Genomic DNA, 10,986 nt, shown 5'->3' on the forward strand with positions numbered 1-10,986 from the left:
TGCCCGTGTGAACATGGCTTACTAGGTCACCATGTGCGGAAAGAGACCTAGCTTTCAGATGAACGCTGAAATGTGCTGGCTACCATCCCCTGGTTTCCGCTTGCAAGGCAGAGCATTGGTCCTTTTCATGGGCGAGAGGAAGAGCCTGGGGAGGCCTGTCTCAGGGGCCTCTGCGCAGCCGGCACGGACAACTGGCTTTCTCCTTCAGCAGGGCAGCCAGGGCCACTGGGACCCCGTGCTCCCTATATGAGGAGGTGACACGCTTCGAATGGGGGATTTCAAGGCACCCCAGCAGTCCCATACATGCACACATGTTTCCCGGGATTTACGAAGAGGCGGAAACAAGCCAGATCGTGACTTATTGTTTTTCCAAGGCATTATATAGATATATAAATATATATAAAATAAAATAAATTGTATTTGACAGGTTTATTGGCATAGAGTTCACAAATCATACAATTCAATGGTTCAGTCTTATTAAGAAGTGTTGTATAATCATCACAATCAATTTTGGAACATTTTCTTCCTTCTTGTGCTCATTGTTATTAGATCCCAATTTCTCCCAACCTCACCTGCTGTACTTCCAAAAAATCATTAATCTAGTTACTGTCTTTATAGATTTACCTACCCTGGATTTTATATACATAAAACGTTTTAGTAACTGAAAACAGCAATGAAATAAAACAGAGAACAATCTCCATCGAAAAGAAAGCAGAGAATATTAAAGACTAGAACAAATGTTAAATGGGTCGAGGGGGAGATCCAATGATAGGGTGCTAAGTTTTAGCCCAACTGCATCTGCCAGGATCCACTATCCAATGTACTCTGCATGAGGGCTGGGCTAGTCCCACCCCTGGTCTGTGGTCAGAGGGGACTCACCAGGGGCTTCGTCCGCATGTACTTCCCCTTCCCCTTTTCTGTTTTGTTTTGTTTTGTTTTGTTTGGAATCCCCCGAAAGGGTGCACCGTTCCCGGAGGTACTGCAATACCAGGTCGATGCGTGGAGTGGACGGAGCAAGCTCCTATTCCAACTCCCTGCTCCAAAAATCCATTTAATATATTGTCCTCAGATAGAGGACGTATCAGATATTAAACTGATAAGAACAGATACTACACTTGATCTTAGCCAAAAGGCCGAGAAGCGATTCTGTTTTGTTTTGTTTCAAACTGAAATAACTTTAGAATGGGTCATAAAGGGAGATCAAATAATAAGACATTACATTTTAGCCTAATTACGTCTGCCATCATCGACTTTACAGTGCTTCTGTCTAATGACAAGTCTATCTGCACCCCTCCACTGTGGTCAGAAGGGATTCATCAGCAGCTGAGGCCATGTATGGACCCTGTACATGGATTGAAGTTCCCATTGTCATCCATTGGCAGGCTTTTTTCATTGGTGCCAGAGGTTATTCTGCATGAGAAGAGGCGGGCCTGAGGATTTCCTTATTATCTCCCTATTTTCAGGCCTCGACCTCTCCCAGGCGTGAGAGAGGACCTTAGTGATCCTGGCTCTGCTGGTTCCTTTCTTTGGCCTGAGACACCTGCCTCCTCCAGCCCTCTTCCCAGCCAGCAGCCAGCAGGCAGCCAAGCACAGGCCACTCCCCCCGGAGCCTTGAGGTGCCCACAGTTATCTGATAAACCAGGCAAGCTTGGAACAGGCTGCAAACCAGTGGTGGGGACCAGCGAGAACAGCGGAACAGGATGAGAAGCAAATGGCTCCTTTTATCTCTGGCTTTCCATGTCACCCCTCCTGGTCTTCTGAGTCACATACCTGGTAAAAAGAGCCTCCAATTGATTGATAACAGCTACAGAAATTCACCTGGGAGAGTACACGTAGGGAGACTTCATAATCACAACCCCAGTGTTAATCAGCCCTAGTTTCTATCTGTGCAGGTGGTGTGTGTTTTTTTAAGACATTTTAGACAAAGAGATTAGTCAGGACTGGAGCCAAAGGTGTACTTTGGCCACCCAATTGTTCCAGCATAATAGAGTCCTCCCTGCTGTGTGCCAGAGAGGTTCTGAAAAGCAAGTCTCTCACCTCCTGCCTCAATTCTACAGCAAGTGGCAATGGGGGAGAGGGCCAGTGAACTAAGAATACCAGCTAATAACAGACGAGATCTCCTGAAAGCTTACTCCGCTCCAGGCACTTTGGCGGCCATTGTACAGACATCCTATGTTTCAGAAGGGTAATATGGAACAATGGTGGTCCCACCCCTGTTTTACAGATAAGAAAATCTAGTTTCATGTCTATGTGTAAAAATATTAATGGGGGTATAGGTGTATGCACATATATTTGTATGTTAACTATCAAGGTAGCAGACAGACACTGGGCCTCTACTCAAGTACTCCCTCAATGCAAGAACACTTTGTTCTAGTAACCTGGCATTCTGTGATGCTCATCTTCCCAACATGATCATTGAAGACTAAATAGGTACATAAGCTAATGTGGTGAAGAAAGCTGATGGTGCCTGGCTATCACAAGATATAGCATCTGGGATCTTAAAGGCTTGAAGTTAAACAAGTGTATATCTAGTGGGGAACAACAAAGTCCACATGGAGGAAGCACACCAGCCTGTGTGATCATGAGATATCGACAGGAGTAGGCATCAGGCATCAAAGACCCAAAACAAACAATCATATTGATGAAAATGAGGGGGATCAGAGTGGAGACCCAAAGCCCATCTGTAGACAATTGGACATCCCCTCACAGAAAGGTCACAAGGAAGGGACAAGCCAGCCAAGATGCAGTATAGCACCAACGAAACACACAACATTTTTGTAGTTCTTTAATGCTTCCTCCTCCCCACTACCATGACCCCAGTTGTACTTTACAAATCCGGCTAACCAGAGCATGCATTTTGCTACAGATAAGAGCTCTCAACACATGGAATCCAGGACAGATCAACCCCTCAGGAAGAGTAATGGGAGTAGGGATACCATGAGGGTAGAGGGAAGGAGGGAGAAAGGGGGAACCTATTGAAATGGTCAACATACAACCACCACCACCTGTGGGATACATAAGGATTTCTCCCAAGCTGTCTCCCCCAAATATATGCCAGACAGCTGCTTGGGAATGACTATACTTGGAGGTCATCAGAAGTAGGTCAGGGGTTATTCTCCCTGAGAGCTATCAGCCATCTAGAGCAAGTAGTCACCACTGTTTATCCCACAACAAATAGGGCCCACTCCCTTCTGATAAGGATAGTAGTTGTCTGTTTCCTTGTAGGAGACCCCAGCGAGGTCAAACCCGCCCAAGGATGATCAAGGTTAGGCCGCCATCTTGAATCTAGGATCTGCCCATCTTGTCACATGTATAACCCCAATCCCTCCCCTTCCTATTCGTGTATGTCCCTAGACCACCCCTTCCCATTACTGTATTGCCTATAGTACAGCCCCTTCCTGTGACGTATGTCCTCACCTGTAATTAGGGGGCTTGCATGTCCCCAGAGAATATAAAAGGGGCCCGGGGCTACCATTAAACTCTCTCTCTCCCTCCACGTGGATCATCGAGTGGGGCTGAGGTGAGCATGCTACCATGAATCATGTCTGACTCCATTTATTTCAATACTTCTATTTCTCATGCTCTCTATAACTTTACTATGATCTTTACTTATTATCACTGTACAATTACGCCTACCGGACCCATAATGATGTGTTAGGGGCTGGCTTCCCCTGACAACCACCCCCTGAGGGAGATGAACAACAGAAATGTGGGTGATGAGAGACAGCAGGTAGGTAAAGTATGAAAATAACAATAAATTATAATTTATCAAGAGGTCACAAGGGTGCGTCAGTGAGGGAGTGAGGGAAAAAAGAGGAGCTGATAGCAAGGGCTCAAGTAGAAAGAAAGTGTTTTGAAAATGATGATGGCAACATATATACACATGTACTTGACACAATTGATGTTCGGATTTGTTATAAGAGCTGTGAGAGGCCCCAATAAAATGATTTATAAACAATTATGGAGCATTTAAAAAAATTTTTACACAACAGCTGTATGTATTGAGATATAATTTATATGCCATAAAATGAACTGATTTGAAGTATAAATTCATTATTTTTTAATGTAGCTGTGTGGTACAACCATCCACGCAATCAATGTCAGAACATTGCTGTGGCCCCAAAAAGAAACCCCTTGCTTGTTAACAGCCATAGCTCAAACCCTGACACACACGCCACACACAAACTAGTCTGCCCTCCCTGGGCCTGCACAACCACGACTCGACCTTCTCTCTAGATAGCTGGACATTTGAGCAATCATATAATATGCAGTCTTTTGAACAGTGAATTTTTAAAAATCATTTTATTGGGGGGCTCTTACAGCTCTCATAATATTCCATACATCAATTGTAACAAGCATATTTGTACATATGTTGCCATCATTGTTTTCTAAACATTGATTTTCTATCTGAGCCCTTAGTATCAGCTCCTCTTTTTCCCCTTCCTCCCCACCTCCCACCCTGGGACTGATAAATTATTGTTTTCATATCTTACACCAACCACTATCTCCCTTCATCCACATTTCTGTTGTTCATCCCCCTGAGGGAGGGGTGGATTATGCATCAGTCATTTCTATCAGTTCCCCCTTCCTCCCCTCCTGCCTCACCTTCGCCCTACCCTCCTGGTGTCACTACTCCCAATTCTGTCCTGAGGGGTTTATCTGACCTGGTCCGGTCTAAACCAAAGTGGGAGGCAGAACTGGGATCATGATAGTGGGGGTGAGGAAGCCTCAAGGAACCAGAGGAATGTTGTGTTTCATTGGTGCTCTACTGTGCCCTGGTTGACTCATCCCTTCTTTGTGACCCTTCTATGAAGAGATGTCCTATATTCTACAGATAGGTTTTGGGTCTCTGATCAGACCCACATCGTTCTCAAAAATGTTTTTTTGTTTTGTTTTCAGTCTTTTAGTGGCTGTTACCTGATTCTGTCGACACCTCATGATCACGCAGGCTGGTGTGCTTATTTCACGTGGGCTTGTTGCTTCTCTGCTAGATAGTGCTTGTTTATCTTCATGCCTTTAAGACCACAGACGCTATATCTTTTGATAGCCAGGCACCATCAGCTTTCTCTACCACATTTGCTTATGCACCTGCTTTGTCTTCAGCGATTGTGTCAGGAGAGTGAGCATAACAGAATACCAGGTTATTAGAACAACATTCTTGTGTAGAGGGAGGGCTTGAGCAGAGGCCCAAATTCCATCCACTTCAATGAATTGCCATATTAATATATGTACATGGGCCAATACCTCTATTTTTACTAATTAATATATTTACATAAGTGCACACCTATGTTTATACCTCTATCCATAGCTTTCCTTCCTAAATCTTTCCTCTGTTTCCTTTTACCTTCTTCCTGCCCCGCTATCACACTCACCCTTCTGTCTCTTAGTAATTCCTCTCAGCTAGAATGTTGTTGCTCCAACACCACCGGGATCTCTACGTCCTCCTTGTTGTTGCTCGTAATTCCCTACTTGTTCCCCTTTCTGTGGCATTGTTTGCTCACCACTCTCTTCCCCCACCTCCTCCCCACCGCCCCCATGTCCCTCTGGAACCGTTTGTCCAGTTGCTTTCTCCTCGGGCCTGTGTCCCATGCCTATCTTATATTGGTAGGCAAAGCAATGATAATGGAGACAAAACTAAACGAAAAGAAAAGATTGAAGAAAAAATTGAAAAAGCATACATAATTCCAGGTCTGTCTGCTGACCTTTCTGACTATCTCGCCACCAATCCTGGAGGGTTCCGGGAACTGCCCCTCCTAGCCTGAAGTTTATTTGGGGGCTCCTCGGGGGGGGTTTTGCTTTGCTCCCGTTACTGATCTGCTATGTAACCTTTGGGGTTCGCCCCATTGTGGGGGTGGTCAGACCGGACTCACTCCCTGCCATGTGTCCCCAGTGTGCTCCAGCAAGGCGACATCATGTCTCAAGCTGCTGTCAACCCTACAGTCCTCTATCTGAGCTGCTCTGTGCAGGGACATCATCCTCGGGGCGTGGTGTGCCACTATGGGGTCTAGTACCTCATTCTTTTTCCTGCTTGGTTTGCTTCTGTGTGGATATGGCAGGCCATCCCCTCTCCCCAACCTGTAGGTTAAGCGCTGTCCTCTATACTTCTAGGGGCAGGTCAGTTTGACTGTGATTGGAGCCAGCCCTGTTGAACAGTGAATTTTAAATGAACAAACCAATTGTTGAATTCATGTCTTTGTCACACCCTGAAGGGTCAGGTAGCCCCTCACATAGTTTCACACACCACCCCCCAATGAACATTGAGCAATCGAACATCCAAATCAGGAGACAGAGAGTTGGTCTGGCAAAAATAGATGAGAAGAATCTCATTTATTCATGGCACACTTCTGTTTTGTTTTGTTTTAATTGTGACATTTTGACAGGAGTTGAATAGAAGCTTCCCTTTGCTTTCCCAACTGAACAAGGAAGGGCTGATAAAGCAAATAAATATTTGAAAGTCGATTTATTTATGTAAGAGAACCAACTGCTTTCAAACACTCTGAATTACAAGTGATTTAATTCTAAACTAAGAAGAGACCGTGAAGGTGGGTGCTTTGATATATTGATTACAAAACATTCTCTGTTCATTAATGCAAGACCTCCATCAGGCAACTTTGGTAAACATAGGACCTTTTATTATTTAAAAGTAATGATAGGACTTTTTATTATTTACAAGCATTTTATAATTGAAAGTAATAATAGGACCTTTTATTATTTACAAGCATTTTATAATGGACTTGAACAACCAAACTGACGTTCTCCTTCATTTTGTTTTAATTGGAGAGGTTTTGCTGCATGAACATACCCTTTCCACACATCATTAGCCCATTCCTCATAATTGAGGCATATAAGAGCAACTGACTTCAGTGGGTAAGTGAAACCACAAGCTACGTATCTAAACTTGTGATGGAAATTAAGGTCATGGAACATTAATAATTTAGCCAATCCTGGTATCCCTTCAGTGACTTCCCTGAACCGAAGGCTTCCCAGAAACAGTGAGCGCATCGTTCCCGATGCAATCTCCTCCACTATCCTATTTTGATCTTCAAATGTTGTTGTTGTTGTTGCTGCTAGATACAGACTGGGGTTTTGTTAGGTATCGGTCAGTTAGATTCTGACTCATATAAACCCTATGCATAAAAGAACAAAACACTGCTTCATCCTGCATCATCCTCACAATTGTGATACATGCGCCTATTGTTACAGCTACTATGTTGACCTATTTATTCAAGGTTCTTCCTCTTTTTTGCTGCCCCTTTACTTTACTAAATCATAATGTACTTTTTCTAGGAAGTGACTCTTCCTGATAACGTGTCCAAAATATGTGAGAAAAAGGCTCAGCATCCTCACTCCTAAGGAGCATTCTAGTTATACTTCTGCTCAGACAGCTCTGTTGCCTCTTCTGGCAGTCCACAATGCTTTGAAAATGCTCTCCTGACACAGTATTCCAATGCGTCTGTTCTTCTTTGGTCTTTCATATTCATTATCCAACTTTCATATGCCTATGAGGAGACTGAAAATACCATGGCTTGGGACCAGTGTCCCTTAGTCCTCAAAGGAACATCCTTGCTTCACGTTAAAGAGGCCTTGTGCAGCAGATTGCCCAATGCAAAATACCATTTTATTTCTTGACTGTGGCTTCCATGAACATTGATGGTGTGCCCAAGCAAAATGAAATCCATTGCAATTTCCATCTCTTCTCTGTTTATCATGGTATTGTCTCTTGGTCAGTTGTAAGGATTGGGGTTTTCTTTACATTGAGTTGTAATCCATACTGTAGGATGCAGTCTTCCATTACTGAAAGTTAATTTTTATGTGTCAACTGGGTTGCACTATATGATTCCCAGTTCTTTGACCAAGCACTAGTCTAGATGCAGTCATGTAGTCATTACATGTGATTAAATCAGTTGCCCTTAGGTAGTGCAGATTACCTAGCATCTCATGCAACAACATAAAGTTGTCCTGGTGACACAATGGGTAAGTAATTGGGTAGTAATAAAAAATGTGAGAGTTCAAATCCACCTAGTGAGTCCATGAGAGAAAGACTTGTAATCTGTTCCCAGAAAGATTGCAGCCTAGGAGTTATTAGGAGTCAAAATTGGTTCTACTGCAACTAACAACAAAAATATAATCACCTTTCATAATATAAAATATTGTAATATAATCAATCAATGGAGGTCATGTCAATGTAGAGTGAACTCTCCACTAAATGATGCTTTTAATTTCCAATAAACAAGTGACCATCTAGCTCAGAAGCAACAAAGCCCACATGGAAGAAGCACACCAGCCTATGTGATCAAGAGGTGCCGAAGGGATCAATTATCAGGCATCAAAGAATAAAAAATCATATCATTGTGTGCTCATCTTCCCGATATGATCTCTGAAGACAAATGGGTGAATAAACAAATGTGGTGAAGAAAACCGATAGCATCTGGGGTCTTAAAGGCTTGAAGGTAAACAAGTGACCATCTAACTCAGAAGCAACAAAGCCCACATGGAAGAAGCAAACCAGTCTGTGTGATCACGAGGTGTTGAAGGGATCAGGTATCAGGCATCAAAGAACAAAAAATCATTATCATTGTGAATAAGGGGGAGTGCGGAGTGGGGACCCAAAACCCATCTGTAGGCAACTGGACATCCCTTTAGGGAAGGGTCATGGGGAGGAGATGAGCCAGTCAGGGTGCAATGTAGCAATGATGAAACATACAACTTTCCTCTAGTTCTTAAATGCTTCCTCCCCCACTCCACGTCCCCTTCTCATGATCTCAATTCTACCTTACAAATCTGGCTAGACCAGAGGATGTACACTGGTAAAGATAGGAACTGGAAACACAGGGATTCCAGGATGGATGATCCCTTCAGGACCAGTGGTGACAGTGGCGATGCTGGGAGAGTGGAGGGAAGGTGGGGTAGAAAAGGGGAACCGATTACAGGGATCTACATATGACCTCCTCCCTGGGGGAAGGACAACAGAAAAAATGGGTGAAGGGAGACCTCGGACAGTGTAAGATATGACAAAATAATTTATAAACTATCAAGGGTTCATGAAGGAGGGGGGAGTGAGAAGGGAGAGGGGAAAATGAGGAGCTGATGCCAGGGGCTTAAGTGGAGAACAAATGTTTTGAGAATAATGAGGGTAACGAATGTACAAATGTGCTTTTTACAATTGATGTATATATGGATTGTGATAACAGTTGTATGAGCCTCTAATAAAACTTAAAATTAAATAAAAATAAATAAAATAGAAGCACAAAATATATTTTTTATTTTGTTATCAAAAAACATTACCAAAAGTGAAGACAAACTATCAACTGAGAAAATATCTTCAAAAACCACATACCCCAAAAGAATCTAGTAATCACAATATATTTTACAAACTTCAATAGCTTAACAACCCAATCATAAAATGGGCAAAGGAGACTAGACCTTCAAATGGCCACCAAACACATGGGAACGTGATCGACGTCATTATTTATCACAGACATGCAGGTGAATAGGATAATGAGATATCAATTTACTGCCACTGGGATAGCCAAGGTCTGCTAACTGCAGGATCAACAGTTCAATACCACAAGCCATTTCTCAGTAGAAAAAAAGAGGCTTTCTATTCCCATGGAGTCACAGTCTGGGAAACCCACAGGGGCAGTCCTATCCTGTTCTTTAGGATCACTATGAATTGGAATTCCCAAGATGGCAATGAGTTTGTTTTGTTTTTGAGAGGATAGCTAAGACAAAAACAATGAAACAGAAAATTCACAAATGTTGGCTAGGATGTGGGGAGAGTGAAACCCTTACTCATTGATGGTGCGAACGCAAAATGGTACTGCTTCTTAAAACCAAAATAGTGCAAGAGGTCCGCAAAAACTAAAACTAGACCAATCAGATGACTCAGCAATTTCATGCCCGGGCATACATGCCTGAAAAACTTGAAAGCTAAGACTTTAAACCATTGCTCATTGCAGCACCATTCACAATAGCCATAAGGTACAAACGATCCAAATGCCCATTACCAGATAACTGGATAAACAAAGTGTGGGACATGCATATCAGTCAGTAGGAGAAATGAAGTCTTCATTTATGCCAAAATTTGAATGGAGCTGGGAAACATTATGATATATGGAATAAATTAATCTCAAGAGGACAAATATGCTCAATAACCTCAAAATCAGCTCAAAAGGACCTCACCTATGAAACGATGGGGAGTCCTGCTGGTATCGGGGTTATCCATTGCGCTACTAATAGCAAGGGCAGGACCTTGAAGTCAAGAGCTGGCCCGTGGGGGAAAGATGAAGCTCTCTACCTTGTAAAGACTTATCATCTCAGGGTCCCATAGGGCTCTTCTCCCTGTCCCATAAGGGCGCTGGGAGTTGAAATCCACTCGATGCCAGTGAATGAGTAGGGTATAGCAAAGGCAATGCAAACAGCCAAAGTTTTCAGTGGATTCTAGGGGTGTAAAAAGGGAAAAATCGAGAAAGTTATTACTAATAGAGTGTTGAATTTTGGTTTACCATGATGGGAACATCACATTGATTAAAGGTAGGGTGGAACATCTACTGAAAATAGTTGTTGTCCATAAGTTCTACACCTGCAAAAAATTAATTGGTAGAAACTGATAGATTCCTAAGAACCCCCCCCCCCAAAAAATGTTGCTCATGTATAAACCAAACAGTTCATAGGATTTTATTCCTGGCTTGGAGGTTTAAGGTCATGGTTTCATGGGAAATCCCATTTAACTGACCCTAATGACAATGTGGGGGCTTCTTTTCCATCTTAGTTCTTTTCCTAGTGCTGGGTCTTCCAGGTTTCAAACAGCCATTCAAGACACAGCAACAGCTCCTGCTCGTCAAGAGCAGCAGCAAGAGACAGAGTCCTGAAGAGGAGACAGAAATGGAGCGTGAGGCTAACTGCCTCCATGAACAACTGTGTCCTCTGCCAAGAGAATAGAGGTGGATGGGGTGCCTGCTACAACTGAGCACTTCTATCAAAGAT

General features: G+C 43.1%; 1 non-coding gene across 1 annotated transcript; it reads right to left on the bottom strand.

Moving 5' to 3' along the window:
• Window positions 1-954: 954 nt before the first annotated feature.
• On the bottom strand, window positions 955-1,145 carry LOC142438041 (U2 spliceosomal RNA). Its single transcript, XR_012782508.1, has one exon. It is a non-coding gene; the product is annotated as a U2 spliceosomal RNA (small nuclear RNA).
• Between the last annotated feature and the right edge of the window lie 9,841 nt (window positions 1,146-10,986).

Source organism: Tenrec ecaudatus, chromosome 1 (assembly GCF_050624435.1).
Source record: "Tenrec ecaudatus isolate mTenEca1 chromosome 1, mTenEca1.hap1, whole genome shotgun sequence".
Taxonomy (NCBI): domain Eukaryota; kingdom Metazoa; phylum Chordata; class Mammalia; order Afrosoricida; family Tenrecidae; genus Tenrec; species Tenrec ecaudatus.